Below are 6,066 nucleotides of genomic sequence, written 5' to 3' on the forward strand. Positions count from 1 at the left end.
TATGTGAGATTATTTTAGAAAACCTGCACTTGTATAAGACCCTGAGATTACGTGCAACCTCCTGTGCAGCTGTGCCGCATAAGGCTTACTGATTTGCACAGCGTAGAGTCTACGATAACCAGAGCACTTTCAGTAGGTTTCTCAATGGTCGTCTCACGGAGTCGGGCAAACCTATTGGACACCTCGTCATATTTTGTTTCATTACAGGCTGCATTAGTAAACATTTAAAAGGCGATGGTTTTAATGGATAGTGTGTTTAGTGTGTGTTTGTCAGTATGTGTGTGGTAGTTCATTCCCTACATTGTGCCCCTTGGCCTGCAGGTGCCGTTGCCCTTGTGGATGCACTGAGAGTCAACGACGTTTTAGTGAGCATTTCCAGTCACAAGCTGGTGGATGGGGGGGATGGGCAGGATATATACCATCAACCTCAACCATGATTTCCTGCTTCAGCTACTTAGCCCTATTCGGCCCGAGCCGCAACGTCTTGCCGCGCTGCACATTGTGCTGGTCCACCTTGGACCTGACCAGGACCTAGAGAAGAAGGTGGGACGGAGGGGATGAGGGAGAGATTGAATGGCAGACACGAATGCCTTTCCGTTTGTGAATTTATTATGAGAGCTAAAGTGAGTCAGTTTGGTTTTGTGTGGAGTATTTATCGTGGTTAAAGATCCACAGTAAATGACTCACAATGTGTAAACGCTGTAGAAAATTGCTGTAAATTTGACACTTTCCTGGGTTGCCAGTAAAATACTGTAACATTTACAGTAAACAGCTTTAAAACAGTAAAATACAAAGCCTTAACCACTGAGCAATCACAACGACACCACAACAACTGTCTTACACTGATACTTCAACCATCGAATGAACTCCACTGCACTGAATCAATACAAGCTCGTTGAGCTAGTTGTGGTTAAGGTTGTGTGTTCAAATCCCAGCACCACCAAACTGTCTTGATTGTAACTCTTGAGCAAGATCCTTCGGCTCACTTGTATCCTGTGTCGAGCAAATGTACTGACTTATGTTTTATATTATTCTATGTACGATATTACAGTCCTTTATTGTAAATATGTTTCAGCAAACATTGTTTCACAGCCGTTTACTGTAAATGTTCCTGTACTTTATTGGCAACCCAGGTGTACAGAAAAGTGTACACAAGGTCCACTGTGCATCTTTTGTACACTTTTCTGGCCACAAGCTTCAGGATCTTGAAGGGTGCAATCTGATTGGCTGTCCACACTTTGGGGTATATACACCTGCATGTTTGTACCAGTTAGTGGTGAGTAAACAAGATTGTCAACAGGCTATAAGAAGGTCTGTGGATGGAAGGTCTGTAAATGTAGGCACTTCTTCTTCTTGGCCACATTCATGAACCATCAGAATCTGTAGCAAAAACGAGATGTCTGACTTCCAACACTAAGGGTTGGTTGGCGTAAACATTCGTCTATGTCTGTGTGTGGTTTTAATGCGCATTGCTTTCCCTGTCCAGATCATCTACTGGATTAGTGAGAACCTGATGAGCTTTAATGCTTTCGATCAGATTCAGGAGTTTATCCTGGGTGAGTAGGAATGGTTGCTCTGTGCATAGACCAAGGCTATGTGACCAACCTTCTTTCAAATTAGGTTCTCTATACAGGATGTGCTGTCAGCAGTGTCTCAGTCTGAATAAAGTGCTTCCATACTCATCTGTGTTTGAGAAGAAGGTAATTTAAAAAGCATAGTCCATTTGACAAACCACTTCCAACACAGAACAGTCATATACCATATACTGCAAATACAACAGATACATCATACAAACCTCGCGCGCTAAGATCATACGCCTTTCTACAATAAGTTCTGGCTGTGTACCGCTATACTACAGGAAGCCTCATCATTAGTAAATACCACTGACCTACAGTACTATAGCAAATATCTTCCAGTGTATATTGGTAATACATGAGTGCCAGTGAACAAGTTATTGTTGTTCGTGACACAAGAGGCACGTGGGGAAGTGAAATTCTTTTTTTGGAAGGCATTTTAAAAATGAAAGCAGAACTGAAAAAGTTGATTGGTACTTTGTACATGCTGTATACTGATGAGAGTAGTAGACTGTGTAACATCTACAAAACGTCTATAAAATTGCTGACACTACAAATGATAAAGAGTGAACTGTTTTCTGCTGCAGGAACTTCCTGTAGCGCTGACTGCTATCTCTGGTGTAAAGTGCACACCTGAGCTGCTCGCTCAGCCAGTAATCAAAGGGAAGGTAATGAGCGATTCTGTTTATTTTCTCAGGGTTTTACAAGACTGTGGTATGTAACTGACGGGAAGTTTTGTTTAGATGACGCCTGCAGAAATTATACATTAATCAGAGAAGTAGTACAAAAAGTGGAGGCTTTTACATGTTTCCTTTGAAATTATGACTATCAAACAAATCATATTTTTTATACTACGATTTTTATAAGGAACTGACTACATAAGTGAGTAAAGTGGTTATTAAATATCATGTCTGACAGTGAAATTAAAGGAGTCATGTCATGATTTTTAATGTTTTCCTTTTGTTTTGGAGTGTAATGTATCTTTTTGTGCATGTATAAGATCTGCAAAGTCGCAAAGCTCATAGTCTCCCCGAAAAGGATTTATTTGATCTAACAGAGAACACTGCCCCAGACCCGCCCCGTTCAAAGTGTGGATATTACTTCCACAAATGTCTACATCACTACGTTAACTATTAGCATAATCCCGCCCAAAGGCAGGTGCGAAGAAAGAGGGCGAGGCTTCGGTGAATTCAGGCACCATGTCATGGAGACGCTGTGTTTCGGTGCGAAACATAACCCATTTGTTTGGCCTTTCGAAAACTGACAAAATTAGGAATCAGTGATTACAATGTATTTATAACGCTACACACACAGGCTACTCCTGAAAAATTCCCACTTTGCACAGACAATCTTGCATTTCTGAATCAGAACCTGTCCGTACGTTTGCTTATATTATGAAGTATCTGCTATTCAAGTTGTAGGTTCAGTTGTAGACCTCTGCTAATGTGCTAGCTAAAGTTTGCTAAGTTGCCTCAGTTTTGTAAGTGTTTGTTTGTATGTTGGTGGTCTGACAGAGACGTTGATTGTAGCTACTGTTGTGATTGTATCTTGAAATGGTTTATATCAGGGGTCACCAACACGGTGCACGCGGGCACCAGGCCGCCCCCAAGGACCACATGAGTCGCCCGCAGGCCTGTTCTAAAAATAACACAACTCACCAGTGAGCTGCGTCTAAAATTTGATATGCGTTTCTAATTAAATTTAATTATTTATTTTTTATACTGTCAAACCTTTATTCCCATATTGAAGTTGAAAAGGTGTAGTTCAAAGGTCAGTTCGTGGAGAGTAAGCTAGCGGACGCAGCGAAGACGGGTGGGCTGAATGCGGTTTCTTGCCCCAAAAACATGGCCGAAAAAAGAAAGAAAACTTATCATTTTCACAGTGACTGGGAGGAAGAGTTCTTTTTTACTACTGTGAAAGAAACCTGCGTGTGTTTAATTTGCGGGGCGACTGTGGCAACGGCAAAGCGGCACAATGTGGAGAGACACTTCACTATGTGTCACAAAAGCTAAACACCCAAAAAGCAACCGAAGCCTTGTTTAGAGCTACACATTTTCTGATAAAGAAGAAGAAGGCATTTTCAGACGGAGAAGTTTTCAAAGAAGCAATGATGATAATTGCTAACACTGTACTTAAAGACGAGAGAAATGGAACCGATCTAATCTCCACTCTCTCCGATGTCCAACTGGGGGCATCTACGATGGCTAGACGAGTGTCGGCTATGTCCGGTAACTGTCCGGTGAAATCAAAGAGTTCATGCAGTCCAAAGGCGAAGACATCTCGCTGCTAGAGGACACAGAGTGGACACTCGACCTTACATTTTTAACGGACATTACTGGGAAACTAAACCACTTGAACTGCGTGCTGCAAGGCAAGGGTAAGGCTGTTGTTGATATGATAAGTGCTTTAAATCCATTTAAAGCCAAGATGAACATTTTCTCTGTGTATATACAGAGAAAAAAGGTGCTTTCCCTCTGTGCAGTCGGTGCTGAAAGACAATGCTTCTGCATCTGAGACAGTTGACAAAGTTGCAGAAAAGTACTGTCAAGTCATAAACAGACTTGGGCACGAGTTTGAGAATAGGTTTTGTGACCTTGATCAACTTGAGTCATGTGTGTCATTCATTTCCAATCCTTTCATGAACATGGACATAACATGCATTGCTGAGCAACTAAGTGCAACGTTCAACTTGGATGCTGAACAGGTGGAGCTTGAAATCGTAACATTGCAAAATGACCTCCAACTCAAAGTCTACCAGGCTACACCAAACTTTTGGTGCCTTGTTGACAGAGAAAAGTACAGTGGGGTATGCACAGCAGCTATGAAGGTTGCCAGCCTGTTTGGTTCAACCTATCTCTGTGAATCAGTGTTTTCTAACATGAACTTCATCAACAACAAACACAGAACACGCCTCACTGATGCACATCTGCAAGACTCACTCAGAGTTGCAGTGTCAAGTTACACACCAGATTACAATACACTGGTAAACAGCATGCAATGCCAGTCTTTCCACTAACAAAGAAACAGATACCAGATGTTGTCAGTGGCAACATGGCAGTGCCATGGCAAAGTTGACTTAAAATATTGAAAAATTGTGTTCAATTCAAAAGCGTGTCCATGAAATGAAACAGATATAATTTTGTTAGAAATGCCGCAGATTTGGTCATTAGTTCAAAATGTGATAGGATAGCAGTGCTGGTGAGGGGAGAACATACATAATATCATCCTGCCATTACTTCCATTTCCCCCTAGGTGCTGGCATTGTCCATGCAAATGACTGGGCTTTATTCTCAAAATATCTTTAGAGGTCAAGCGTTATATGTGTAGGATTCTCATGTTAATTTGGATCTGCAGGATATTGGTCTTTGATTGAACACTACTTTATTTCTAGAACAGCAACCATGTTTTCTGCTAATAATAATGACCCATGATAAGCTTACAGAACTCAGAGAAAAAGAAATCCTCTAACTACCTGCAACAACTTGAGGAAAACGCCAAAAAGTAAGTGGAGTGTGTGTGTGTGTGTGTGTGTGTGTGTTTTAAAGAAAATGTTTTTAACTTTGTCCTAATGTTTCAGGGCCAAATACTGTAGTTTGGGTCCTCTGGGAGCAGTTTTCATTTTTCTCTGTAATGAATAAAGTATGTAATGAAAGAAACCCAGAGCAAACGTGCCCGGAGAGTAGAGGAATGGTGGAGTTAGAAAAGTCCTCAAATTCCCCCTTTTTTGTTGCATTTGTTCACTCCCATGTTACACAATTTCTGTCTGCTCACGGTTAAATATTACTATAAATTACTATAAATTATTATAAATGGCATGCCTGCTACATATTTTAGTAAAGTCAACGGAAAACTACATTTCACATAATCCTTTTTTTTAGAGTGAGTTGTAATTTGTTTTCAGTGGAGTAGTCTAAGCCACCTGCGTGAAGTTGCCCCCCCTCCCACCAACGCAAAACATCAGCAAAATAGTCTCAATCGTTTGTGCTGGTTTGTGCCGTAAAAATTTTTGTTTGTGCTGCTTCGGTTCAGGAAATATTAAAAGAATATTCAAAGGTCATTCTGGGGTCACCCAGCCCCCCCACATGCTCCAAATTAACCCGAAATAGTCTCAATCGTTTGTGCTGGTTTGTGCCATAAAAAGTTTCGTTTGTGCTGCTTCCGTTTATAAAATATTAGGCACTGACTTATAGGCGCAAATCTCCTCGGTGTGAGCACACTTTTAGAGTCGAATTACCGAAGACTTTTTCAAGAGAAATCATATCATCATTTGTTCAATAAACAATTCTCTTTACTTCATTCACTGGTCTCTCATGATTGAACTTTTCATTTATTTACAAGGAGAATCATCTTTTACACTTCACTCCCACCACTAGGTGTGACACTTCTGTTCACGGTGTTCTTGTGGAAATTAGTGTTGTTAATATAGGAAAAGTCGACACAGTTACCAAATCAAAATTCTGGCCAGTGTAAGTACAATTTTTTAACACTGTCA

The sequence above is a fragment of the Ictalurus furcatus genome, chromosome 19 (genome assembly GCF_023375685.1).
Source record: "Ictalurus furcatus strain D&B chromosome 19, Billie_1.0, whole genome shotgun sequence".
Classification (NCBI taxonomy): domain Eukaryota; kingdom Metazoa; phylum Chordata; class Actinopteri; order Siluriformes; family Ictaluridae; genus Ictalurus; species Ictalurus furcatus.